The sequence below is a fragment of the Eleutherodactylus coqui genome, chromosome 6 (genome assembly GCF_035609145.1).
Source record: "Eleutherodactylus coqui strain aEleCoq1 chromosome 6, aEleCoq1.hap1, whole genome shotgun sequence".
Taxonomy (NCBI): domain Eukaryota; kingdom Metazoa; phylum Chordata; class Amphibia; order Anura; family Eleutherodactylidae; genus Eleutherodactylus; species Eleutherodactylus coqui.
In genome coordinates this window covers 174,706,810-174,721,106 of record NC_089842.1, presented here as the reverse complement: position 1 = coordinate 174,721,106, position 14,297 = coordinate 174,706,810, and positions in this window count along the sequence as shown.

Genomic DNA, 14,297 nt, shown 5'->3' with positions numbered 1-14,297 from the left:
TAGCGACGGCTGGACGGTGCGCTGAGAGACATTGCTGGATGGGGCCGAGGACAGCGGAGGTGAGGGTGTGGGTGAAGGCCAGGAGACGGTTGTGCCTGTGTCCTGAGAGGGGGGTTGGATCTCAGTGGCAGGTTGGGGCACAGGGGGAGAGGCAGTGGTGCAAACCGAAGGCGGTGAACGGCCTTCGTCCCACCTTGTGGGGTGCTTGGCCACCATACGTCTGCGCATGCTGGTGGTGGTGAGGCTGGTGGTGGTGGCTCCACAGCTGATCTTGGCGCGACAAACCTTGCACACCACAGTTCGTCGGTCATCTGCACTCTCAGTGAAAAACTGCCTCTACCCCTGGCCACCGCACTGCCTCTTCCAACCTGCCCTGCTGCTGCATTTGCCTCTCCCTCTGAAGACCTGTCCTCAGTAGGCTTAGCAAACCAGGTTGGGTCAGTCAACTCATCGTCCTGCTGCTCTTCCTCCGAATCCTCTGTGTGCTCCTCCCTCGGACTTACTGCAATTACTACTACCTGAGTGATAGACAACTGTGTCTCGTCGTCGTCCTCCTCACCCACTGAAAGCTCTTGAGACAGTTGCTGGAAGTCCCCAGCCTCATCCCCCGGACCCTGGGAACTTTCCAAAGGTTGGGCATCGGTCACGACAAACTCCTCCGGTGGGAGAGGAACCATTGCTGCCCATTCTGGGCAGGGGCCCGAGAACAGTTCCTGGGAGTCTGCCTGCTCCTTAGAATGTGTCATTGTAATGGAGTGAGGAGGCTGGGAGGAAGGAGGAGCAGCAGCCAGAGGATTCAGAGTTGCAGCAGTGGACGGCGTAGAACTCTGGGTGGTCGATAAATTGCTGGATGTACTTTCTGCCATCCACGACAGGACCTGCTCACACTGCTCATTTTCTAATAAAGGTCTACCACGTGGACCCATTAATTGTGAGATTAATCTGCGGACGCCAGAAACGTGCCTCTCTCCTAATCCCGCAGCAGTCGGCTGCGATACACCTGGATCAGGAGCTCGGCCTGTGCCCACACCCTGACTTGGGCCTTCGCGTCCTCGCCCGCGTCCACGTCCTCTAGGCCTACCCCTACCCCTCAGCATGGTGTATTACTAGTAGTGCAGAAACAGAACACTGTAATTAAATGTGCCGCTTATTGGCCTGTGGTTGGAGGCTGACTTCGCTTACGGAACGCACAGCAGAGACAGGAAAGAATTTTGCGCAAGCCTGTAGTGAGAAGTAGGTGCGTATGACTGAGCTAGTGGAATTCACAGCGCAGAAGCAGTCAAGTGTCCAAAGGCCACTAGTAGGCCTTAAGTATTTTGCTTCTATTTTTTTAAAGGCTGAGCTGAGACAGCAGACAGATACTGTAGGCAGTGTATATATGTATACTGTTTCCCTCTGGACGGGATGACGGCGGTGATGTAACATAGTAACATAGTAACATAGCATGTAAGGCCGAATGAAGACATTGTCCATCTAGTCCAGCCTGTCTATCCTACTGTGTTGATCCAGGGGAAGGCAAAAAACCCCAAGGCCAGAAGTCAATTAGCCCTTTTGGGGAAAAAATTCCTTCCCGACTCCCTAATGGCAATCAGACTGTTCCCCGGATCAACCCCTAATAGTTCCTACCTGCCTATATACCAGGATTGACACTTAACCTAAAATTTATATCCTGTAATATCCTTCTTCAGAAAGACATCAAGTCCCCTTTTAAACTCCTCTATGGATTTTGCCATCACCACCTCCTCCGGTAGAGAGTAACGGGCAACGCAGAGCCAGGAAACAATTTTGCGCAAGCCTGCTGTAACACTTAGCTGCGTATTAATTAGGACTACTACCCCCAGCAGAGACGCAGTACACTCAAGACGGTCACAGGCAGCCCAAAGATAGTATTTTTCCCAAATTTGTTTGAAAAAGCCCACTGCCTATATAGACAGTATATCTCTTTCACCTTTCCCACTGTCCCTGCCTCACCAGTACTGGCCCTATACTATGTAAAATTACTGCAGACTGTTTCCCTCTGGACGGGATGACGGCGGTGATGTAACGGGCAATGCAGAGCCAGGGAACAATTTTGCGCAAGCCTGCTGTAACACTTAGCTGCGTAATAATTAGGACTGCTACCCCCAGTAGAGACGCAGTACACTCAAGACGGTCACAGGCGACCCAAAGATAGTATTTTTCCCAAATTTGTTTGAAAAAGCCCACTGCCTATATAGACAGTATATCTCTTTCACCTTTCCCACTGTCCCTGCCTCACCAGTACTGTCCATATACTATGTAAAATTACTGCAGACTGTTTCCCTCTGGACGGGATGACGGCGGTGATGTAACGGGCAACGCAGAGCCAGGAAACAATTTTGCGCAAGCCTGCTGTAACACTTAGCTGCGTAATAATTAGGACTACTACCCCCAGTAGAGACGCAGTACACTCAAGACGGTCACAGGCGACCCAAAGATAGTATTTTTCCCAAATTTGTTTGAAAAAGCCCACTGCCTATATAGACAGTATATCTCTTTCACCTTTCCCACTGTCCCTGCCTCACCAGTACTGGCCCTATACTATGTACAATGACTGCAGACTGAGGACGCAATGCTCTGCACGCCCGATATACAAAAAACAAAAATGTGCAACACTGCTAAAAGCAGCCTCAACAGTACTGCACACAGTCAGATGTGGCCCTAAGAAGGACCGTTGGGGTTCTTGAAGCCTAATATTACACCTAACACTCTCCCTATAGCAGCAGCAGCATCAGCAGCACTTTCCCTGATCTATGTCAGAATGCATCTGTGGCGAGCCGCGGGCGGGGCAGATTTATATACTCGGGTGTCATCTGATCTCCCCAGCCACTCACTGCAGGGGGGTGGTATAGGGCTGGAACATCACAGGAGGAAGTTGTAATGCCTTCCCTGTCTTTCTATTGGCCAGAAAAGCGCGCAAATGTCTCAGAAATGAAAGTGAAAGTAACTCGAACATCGCGTGGTGCTTGTCTCGAGTAACGAGCATCTCGAACACCCTAATACTCGAACGAGCATCAAGCTCGGACGAGTACGCTCGCTCATCTCTACACAGGTTTAAAACAATAAAACAACACTTTACAGAAAGTTTGGATAATGAGGAAATTTTAATAATAATTTTAACAGCTTTAAACAAGCTGAACAGTTTTCTACTATGGAACTAAAGATACATGTAACCACATCAAATACACAGATACTAGAGGAGTTATGGGGCCCTTTACTGTCATAGTGCCTCATGCGGTCACGAAAATACTGTATAGAGAACAAACTAAGCATCCTTCAGCTGCCAGACTTACTAAATATGAGACCACCCTAGTAGCACCCTTACAGCATAATCAAAATAGTTCTACAGCTTCATTACTTCCACTGAATTTGGAAAAGGGGCAAGTAAGGGCAGACCTTGACATTGAATTTCTAGGGGTCTTGAAAATGTTATTTAAACTCCCATTGCCAATGTAGATTTTGAGTTTTTTGTAGATTGCACCAGGTACTGTGAGAACGGGCAAGAAAAATAGGCTGTGACTCGGTAATTGTAAAAAAAATCACTCTCTTCCTGGAACTCTACTCAGGAGGCTGGAGTTGATGGCACTTGCTGAAGTGTGTAGACTGGCTAAAGGTAAGACTGTTAATAACTGCACCGATTCGAGGTACGCTTTTGAAATCGCATTCAATTTTGCACCCTTGTGGCACAGTAGAAGTTTTGTTGGATCATCAGGTAAACCAATCTAGAATGCAGAAGTCTCTTTCCAGTGTCTCTGTTGTACAAGGCTTTAGCTCTCCCCAAACAGGTAGCTTGCCTCAGGATTCAACAATGCTGTGACCAGGTTTGTGCAGGGATGCATGGCTTGCGCCAAACCCAGGCACAATTGTCAAAGTACCTCCTTACTATTACTTCAAGGCCAGACTACCTATTCCAGCGAATGCAGATTGACAAGATACAGCTACAACAGATAGGTGTCTGGGAGTTTATGTTGGTTTGCATAGACCTTTTCTCACGTAAGCTGGAGACGTGGCTTGTAAAATAAAATAAAAATGCCAATGCCAAGACAACAGCTAAGAAATTGTTAAATAAAGTAATTTGCATATATAGTGTTCCAGAAGTCATAGAAAATAAAGGTACACAATTTATTAGCCCCCTACTCAGTCAGAACCACACCTAATCATACGACTAAGTTGAGTCCCTATGAAGATATTGTTTGATAGGGCCCCTGTAACAGGACTTACTTTCTCCTGGTTGAGCATGTGGACCTCACTTTCCACATGACTGCTTTATATCAGGAGTTAACTGTCACTCATAAACGTGTATTTACCTTGATTCCAGATCTAGACTCGAAAGAGGGGTCAAATAGTTTTACTTTCAGGTGACTGGGTTGCCCTAAAAGGACATATCAGAACAAGTTTGTAACCGAGATTTGATGGTCCACACTAGATCTAGTTGACAACTGCCATTTCAGTCAAATTGGAAGGAAAACACAACTGAAAACATGCCGGCCGCTGCAAGAGAGTCCTCACTCCTGAACCAGAACAAGACTCTTGTTACTGTTGTTATGTCCTGCCGTACATACACAGACTCAATAATGTGTTCAAAGATGACTAGAACAATGAGATGGTTAAAAATCATGAAGTACTGGTTGTAGCACTTGATGGTGCAGGAAAACTGAAAAATTGTTGAATATGTATTTATACCCCTATAGTGTCCTCCACTACGCCTTTGTGTCTATACCCTTCACTGTGGAGAACAAATAGTTACTTCTTAAGCATACAGGCCTTTGTACCCTTGTTAGACATACACCTGCCACCCTTGTTTTACAATGTGATGGCCTATCATAAACGGTAAGCCCTCAACACACACTCATCAAGAGAGCTGCGGATAATTGGCCAAGGCCAAATGGTAAGCTTTAGGTAGTGTCTATGGGCATGGCTAATGGGTTATTTGTCCATTCATACAACAGATGAGGGATAAGCAAGTGGAAGCTACAGACTATTTAGATCAGATTTTCACAGTATTGGGACTGGTTAATCAAACTAATGCAATTCAAGCTTAAGTGTTTATAGTTACTAACCAACATACAATAGTGTTAGAGTATTTTACAGCTGCCCAAGAGTGACATGTACGTCAGTATGTTTTGTATTTTATCACACTTAGGTCATTTCATGCATCAAAAACCTGACTATAATTTTAGGGCAAGCACACACAAGATCGCAACTCGAAAGTTACTAAGAGAAATCCGACCCGGATACAACTAGACAGTTGGTTCGTATTTTCTCATGTCATATCTATACCCATATCTCGAATACATGAGTCTTCTACCTTCAGACCAAGGATTAGAATGAAGTCTTTATGGATGGGATATGGCCACACTACATGGGTGTAATTGGGAGGATCATGGATGATTCTTCAGACTGTCCATCTTCCTAGGGTTAGGTAAGGCAACATGTTCCTTAGCGTTGAGCCCAAGTTTCAGGAATGATAATGGATATCATACTAACCGTGGGACGGTGTGACATGAGGAAATAGTCGCAAAAGGGGGAATTTGTGAGAGAGATTATAGTGTCTGTGGAAAACCATCTTGCTTCCCTTCCTTTGCCTCAATCTTCTTACATGACACACGTATTTTGTTCAGAAGATTACAAGGCCTGAAGAATAAGCAAATGCTGAAAATGACCTTTTGCTCACACAAATGTTTAGCCAGAAAGCTGATTAGATATGGACTTTGTCTTAGAAATGTATTAGCAAATAGAACTTTTTATTGTCTGTTTTTATTTTTTTTTGATCTTCTATACATTTAAACTTTGACTTAGTAGGAGAACTTATAGATTACCAATTAATGATCTCAGATAGTGCGTGACCAGGTGACCAAAAGACAGACGTCACTGTACGAGCAAAAAGGCGTAACAAGTTATGCATATGTTAAATCAGGTGACTTTTGGTCACCTGACTTCAATGTATTTGTCTTAAAAGACTATAAATTCTTTGGCTGTTGGACAAATAAGCAGAATTATTTGCGATTTACACAAATCAGTGTTTGTGACCTGTGACTCTCCAAGCAGCTCGAATTAACACTTAGTATGTAACAGCAAGAATATACATATAGCGCTACATTGTGCTAACACACTGAACAATCAGTGTGTAAACTGCCCACTGAGTGAACGAGCCGTCACTGATTTTTATGTCAGCTCAAACTGAATGACGAACCTCACGATTCTTGTTCGTCGTTGACTCGTGTTTAAACTGAATGATTATTACTCAGCTCCACTCTTTGGAGTGATAATCATCCAGTCTAAATGCAGTATTAAACTAGACAGTCTTAAAATCTGACAAACTTACCATTCAGCAAAGCTATTGTGATAAATCTGGCACATTTTAAGGCTGTGTAATATAAGGATCCGTTTAGACGAGCCAATTTCTCATTTGAATGCGCAAATGACGTCGGAGTTCGCTCGGGCAGCCAGTTTATACAGGCAAGTACATTGTTGGCTCGTTTAAACATGACATCGTTCAGATGCCCACATTCGATGTATAAGTGAATGAGAAGGACTGAACAAGCGCTGTTTAAACTGATCAAAAAGTGAGCAAGTCAACAATGATTTCTGGCCCTGCATGAAATGAACAATGAATGAAAAGAAAGCGCTAATTATTCATCATTGGCTGCGTTTAGACAGAACAATTGTTATTTACTTTCACTTGTTTTAATGTTTTTTTGAACGATAATCATTCCATGTAAAAGGGCCTTATGTTTGCACTGTCTTTCAAGCAGTATTAGTAAATAAGACCCAGTGTTGCACTAGAAATGTCTTCTATTCCTTTTTTTACATTGTGATTAGTAAATGACCTTAAGTTTTTGCACATGTCTTATCCATGGTGTTTTGCTGATACAAAGGTCCTGATGTATAATAAAAAGATTAAAAGAGAAAATTGTAAGACTTACAAATTCTATTTTAATCTTTAGTTTTCAATGAAATCCCTATGCAGCACTGCCCTCTAGTGTTTGTTGTTGAGAATGCGTATTAAAGTGGATAAAAGATAACAAAAAGAATTATTCTTAGGCCCCCTGTCCACGGCCGTGACAGAATATCGCCAGCAATATTCCGCCGCGGGGATGAGGGGGAGCATTGAGAGGTCTCAGCAGTGAGCCTATCTGACAGATAGGCTCACCGCGGAGAACGGCGACATGCAACGCTATGGAAAGCGTGCACTGCGTTACTCGCGAGGGAAATTTTAACCGCGAGCAATGCAATGCACTATCGCCCATGGACAGGAGCCCTTAACCTTACAATAAAAGGGTTGACGCTTTAGCGCATATGGATTCCATGGGGAGAGGGGACACTATTTAGATAAAACTCTATTGCCCAAAACAGAAAGGAGAGGAAATGTGTGGCAGAAGAAGAGGTAGGGGTCATCTTCCCTGGGCAATGCTGATTATCAAGCTGGTTGAATTGTGAAAAGGGTTGTCTAGTTACAAACCATGAATTCAAATTTGTAAAACTTCATCAATTACCAAACATCTGACCAATTTTTAATTCCCTTCTGATATACTGAAACACACAAGTATTAACTATTGTATATTTTTAACTAGATACAGCACAAAGGGTATTCCCACCACAGCAAGATATCCCCTTTCCCAGGACCTCCACCAATTCTGAGATTGCAGTCCTGGCATTTCCCAAAGTGTGGGCAGCAGAGGCTGCACATAGTAACATAGTATGTAAGGCTGAATGAAGACAACGTCCATCTAGACCAGCCTGTTATCCTCCTGTGTTGTTGATCCAGAGGAAGGCAAAAAACCCCAAGAGCAGAAGCCAATTAGCCCTTTTGGGTGAAAAATTCCTTCCCGACTCTCTAATGGCAATCAGACTAATCCCTGGATCAACCCCTAATAGTTCCTACCTGCCTGTATACCCGGATTAACAAATAACCTAAGATTTATATCCTGTAATATCCTTCCCCTCCAGAAAGACATCAAGTCCCCTTTTAAATGTGCGCTTCTGCTCCATCATTTTAATGGGACCACCGGAAATAGTCAAGTTCCAGCGCTGCGTCCTTTGCCCACACTTCAGGACAATCTGGGAGTAAAATCTCGGGATAAGTGGGGGCACAATGGTCAAACTCCCACTGATCAGCAAGTTATACACTATGATGTGGATCAGGTATAACTTGCTGAGATGGGAATAGCTCTTTCACTCTAATTTCACTCTACATTTCTGCCTGGGGGGGGGGGGGGGGCAGTGACTTCTTGTGGAGACCTTTACTCTTAGCAAATCTTTGACTTGCTTATTTGAAAAGTTCTTGGTGGGTTGTTACGAAGTCTTCTGTGTGTTTCTTCACTACTCTTTATGGTAAACTTAATTTTAGTTGCCAGTCCTTGTACCCGCTCAATTTCTGATATGTCCGTCTTGAGTAATGGTTCCCAAAACTGTACACAATATTCCATGTGTGGTCTAAAAAAAATGATAGGTAAAGAGGAAGAACAATGTTCTCGTCATGTGCCCCTTGACCTCTTCTGATGCACCCCATGGTCCGATTGGCCTTGGCAGCAGCTGCCTGATACTGGTTGCTCCAATTAAACTTACAGTTAACTAAATTCCCCAAGTCCTTCTCCATGTCAGTGTTTCCCAGTGGTTTCCCATTTAGTGTGTAATGGTGACAGGTATTTCCTCTGCCCATAGCGTTACATTTATCAGTATTAAACCTCAATTACCACTTTTCTGCCTTATTCTGATGTAGACCAGTGACTTGTATTCACAAGATTTTAGTCCAGAAATTCTCTGCAGATCTTTTTTTATTAAAGCAAGAATGCAGTCCTAAGCCCTCACTCATGACCTGAAGGTTGCGTGTTCAATCCCTGCATGGTTCAGGTAGCCAGCTCAAGGTTGACTCAGCCTTCCATCCTTCCGAGGTCAGTATGCTTGCTAGGAGGCAATAAACAAATTACCTGAAAGCGCTGCAGAATAAGTTGGCTCTATACAAATAACAAGGTCCCTTCCCCCTCTAGTTTCTTGCTTGATGCTGCATAACGAAATATGTTTATACACTTAGAGGGGTTTTTCCATCTTATAAAAGATCTTCTGTTCCCCCCACCATCCTGAGAATGAAGGGGATCCACACTAGTTTATCCCTGCACCCCCTTCTTAGGTTTTCATGCAAGTTTATACAATTGGAAGAGGGAGACAAACTGCTGTCAGGTTTGTCTGGCAGTAGCTCATGCCCCACAGAGTCACAGGCACACTAGTTTATCCCTGCACCCCCTTCTTAGGTTTTCCTGCAAGTTTATACAATTGGGAAAGGGGGATAAACTGCTGTCAGGGTTCTCTGGAAGCGGCTCATGCCCCACAGAGACAAAGGATTGGACATGTTGAAATACATCATGCCTGGACCTTGTTTTTCCCCCTACTTGTGCCATGGGGCTAGTCTGGTCATACCCCCCCCCCCCCCCCAAAAAAAAGTGCGGGAGGATTTTTTCTTTCTTAGAACAGCATCGATCTATGGGCAATTTCCATCCCTGTTAACTCTTTGAGGATGCAAACTAAATTGGAACCTAAAGAATGTGTCAAATTTTTTAGACTTTTTATCTCTATGTTTCAAAAGCTATAACTTTTTTATTCTTGTCAGCATCGCCATATGAGGGCCTGTTTGTTGCAGGGCAAGCTGTAGTTTTACTGGTACCATTCTGGGGTACATTTAGTGTATTGAATAACTTTAAAAAATGTGGAAGAACAGGGTAAAAAAACACAATTCTGTGATTTTTTTAACGGCATTCACCATGTGGTATAAATATAATAACATAGTATGTAAGATCGAAAAAAGACATATGTCCATCCAGTTCATCATATTCTCCTCCCCCCAATGAGATAGCTGTTTTATCAGGTCGGTACAACTACAATACCAAAAGTTACCTTAACGCAACAGAAACCCTTTTTTAAAAAAATGCATCACAGAGAGAAAAATATAAAAATTAAATTATCACAGAGAACAGCCAGATACTTACTGATACAAGAGGGCAGATAGCTGCATCCCCTCAACATGCAGGCGGCTAACCTGCCAAATGAGGGAGCCAATTACACCTGTGCTGGACACCGATGAGACAGCCACTCATACAGCCTCTTAATATAGAGGGGAGTGACTGCTTGGTGTACACTCCCACACAGAGTGGATACAAAGTGGCAGACCATCCTGATACATGTAGTTCACCATGCAGACCAGCAACCTATTAATGACGCAATGATAATTCGGCGGGCTGCACTGCACCTCAATAAGTGAACCACATTGGTACTGCCTATAATTGTAATTGGCTCCCTCGTTTAGTGGTTTGGCAGCCTGCATGTTGAGGGGATGCAGTTGTCTGCCCTCTTGTATCAGTAAGTATCTGGTCGTTCTCTGTGGCTTTAAAAAAATAATAATTTATTTTTGGCATCGTAACATTCATTTGTATTTTTCGCTTGATGGAGCTCTGTGAGGGCTTGTTTTTGGTGTGACGAGCTGTAGTCTTTATTGCTTTTTTTTAATGAGAGAATATTTTCGCCTGGGCAGTCGACTTTGTGATCTTCTGATGTCACTACCTGCTTGCGAGCTTTCATCTGCACAGACAATACGCAAGAGGAATCTGACCCATTCGTGTGAGCCCAGCCCTATTGTGTTTTGTTGGATATTGGAGAGAAAAAAAGCATTTTGGCTCTGCCTTATTTATTTTCATCCACTGTTCCCAGTGCAGGATAAATAATGAGTTTATTCTATCGTACAGGTTATTACAGACACGACCAGAACAATTCTGTATTTTTTTTTACTAATTTTTTTTTCTTATGCAAAATGAAGTGCACAAAAAGGGGCTATTTGGGGTTATTCTATGTCCCTGTATGGGACAGAACTATTCTTGATATTCTCTTCTGACCTCTTTCAGCGGTGAGTTGGTAACATTCACAGGACCCACAAGATGTTTTTCTTCAACCACACCATTCTGTGTATACTCTTAACAACCCCACAAGTGAAGCTATTTTTGAAATACTGGTCCCGGCTAGAATAGTATAGATGACAATGCCTCAAAGGAAGTCATTCACATTAGAATGGGAAAATTGACCAATGTGGATTCACACTGAAATTGACCCATGGAAGATTTGCTCACTTGATTTTTTTCTGCATCCGGGTGTCACGTGTCCAATTTCCACTTATTGAAGCTCAAATTGTGAAAGAGAAAATGTGTCTATTAAGGGGCCATTCCGTGTACATTTAGATCTGATACTATTTCTTGCCATTTTCTAGCTATCCAGTGGGGGCAGCAGAGAGTCATGTGTGATGTCATAGCCAGAGGATTCAGGGAAATGTAGTCCTACTGCAGCAGCTGTCAGAGTAGGAGAGAAGTAGCCAATCCCTGAGCATTCCTCCATGAGTCACCAAGCACATGTCAGCATGAGGCCCATGCTTGTACATAGCCTGTATATACTGGATAGAGGGGATTACCACGTAGCGGAATCTTTTATACACTCTATGTGTATTCATAGGCTGCGACTTACTATGCATGAATTAGGTGTGAAGGTCATGCTGGGTCTTATAGTCCAACTCTTTGCTATAACATTATTGTATTGTAACATGGACGTGTTACAGATAACATTGCACTGTATGTCATCGGTATTTATGATCGGCATCCGTCTACTGGGTAAATACTGATCTTTATTAGCCCAATATAAAATAATACCAATACGGAGGCAAAAATATGTCATGCTGCATTTTTTTTAAAAACAGCTATAAAAAATACGGCCATGTCATTAGATATTTACATTAGCTCCGTATTAAGGTGCGCAAAACAAGGACTAAACACTGAATTAAAATATGTACATCTGAAAATGGCCTTATGGGCGTACACTACCGGTCAAAAGTTTTAGAACAACTCAATTTTTCCAGTTTGTATTGATATTTACAGTTTAATGTCTCAATTGTACTTTGGAAAGGAAGGTGTAGAATTAATGAGTTAAGATGAATACAAATAATGGATTCACTTTTTTCACCAAATTAAATCTCGATTTTGACTTTTCACAGTAGCCCCTCTAGCAGATATAACAGCTTTACACAATTGGGGCATTCTTTCTTCAACTGCATTCAGATATTATTTAGAGATTTCTTCCCAACATTGTTGTAGGAGTTCCCACAAATGTGCTGCAGGTTGCTTTGCCTTCACCCTTCTGTCCAGTTCATCCCAAACAAGCTCAATGGGGTTTACGTCTGGAGACTGTGCAGGCCATTCCATTCTTTGAAGCCTACTAGCTTTTTCTTGCCTTTGTAAGTAGTTCTGACATAACCTAGAAGTATGTTTTGAATCATTGTCTTGCTGTAATCTCGCTCACAACCTGAAGGTTGCGGGTTTAATCCCTGAATGGTTCGGGTATCCAGTTCAAGGTTGACTCAGCCTTCCATCCTTCCGAGGTTGGTAAAATGAGTAGCCAGCTTGCTGAGGGTAAAAATGACTGGGGTAAGCAATGGCAAACCACCCTGCAAAAAACAGTCTGCTGAGAAAATGCCACGATGTTATGTCACCCTAGGAGTCAGTCATGACTCAGTGCTTGCAGCAGGGGACTTTACCTTTTACCTTGCTGTAGTATGAACTTGTGACCAACTAGATGTACACCAGAAAGTATTGCAAGGCATATCAAAATGCTGTGTTAGCCCTTTTTGCTCAGTGTGCGGGTTGCCAACTCTGGATCCAGCAAAAGAGCCCCATACATCACACTTCCTCCTCCATGTTTGACAGTTGGTGTCATAAACTCAACAATCATCTGCATGACGTACCAAAGCTGTCGAATTTTGATTGATCACTGATCAGTCCCTAAGACCCTCTTCCACTCTTCGGTAGGCCACTGGAAGTGCTGCTTGGCCCAAAAACTGGTCATCTCATTTTGTAGTGGCCTTCCTGTCAATTTCCAAGTGCCTTTTGATGACTTAGGAAACTGTACTGGCTACTACCTTGACTTTCTTGGCAATTTCTAAGGGTTATAAGTGTCCGCATGTCTTCATTAATTTTTCTTGCCATTATGATAGCAACGTGTTCTGTCCTGAGAGCAAAGCTGTCCAACCCCTGCCCTAGAGGGTGTTGTGATGCAGTCTGTTTCAACATTGATTATATAGAGTCAGAAGGTTTGAAAGTAGTCTACAAAAGTTGACACATTCTTAGGAATAATTTGCATCCAATCTCAAACCATAATTTGCTTTCTGAGCTGCAGTGCAGATGTCCTTGAGTTCTGGACTGGGAAGTTCAACAGTGTCGGGTTGTCTACATGCTCTCACTTGGTTGGACTCACCATGACCACGTTACATGGTCACTGTGTAATACTGCAGCTCCTCACCATGGAGGGGTTGGACAGCTGGACCTCCATTTAATAGTTGCTTCCGGGAGAGTGGTCCAAAGTAATCAATCAAAGTGGAGTCCCTCTTTATGTGTAAGAGCAGCTCAAAAGTAACCCTCAACCTGCTATGCTGGATCTCAGTATGCTTAAACCTTAGTTCACTCGGAGAAAAGCGGCATTCATCAAACCTGGCAGCCCCTTATCTCTTGTCCCCATGTCATATCAGAGTGTGCATGGGTCCATCTAGTTGTACGCCCAGTAGAGATGAGCGAACGTACTTGGTAAGGGCGATTTCGCAATCGAGCACCGCGATTTTCGGGTACTTCACTACTCGGGTGAAAAGTACTCGGGTGCGCTGTGGGTGAGCGGGGGGTTGCAGATGGGAGGGGGGGTAGCAGTGGGGAACAGGGGGGAGCCCTCTCTCTCTTCCTCTCCCCCCCACTCCCCGCTGCAACCCCCCGCTCACCCACAGCGCACCCGAGTACTTTTCACCCGAGTAGTGAAGTACTCGAAAATCGCGGCGCTCGATTGCAAAATCACCCTTACCGAGTACGTTCGCTCATCTCTAACGCCCAGCTGTCTGTGTTTTCGTCCGTGTGATAGACAATTTTTCTGTGTAATTTTCAGAAAAAAAAACCAAAAACATTTACATAAAAAAAACCGGATTACACTTGAATGATGCAAGTACGATCTGTTTTTAACGCACATAACCATGAAAACCATAAATACAAAAAAAAAAAAAACAGGCAGGAATTTTTTTTCCGCGTGCGAAAAATGTGTGCAAAACGGATGAAAATTACACATTAGAATGCAGGATGCGTCACACGACGACTGCCATTGCGATCCATCTAAAAACGGTGCAATTTTCACGTGCTTGAAAAAAAAGTGCCCAAATGTCCAGGATCTCCTCCTATTGGTTCTATTTCCTGCGGTCTCCATGGTTACATACGTTA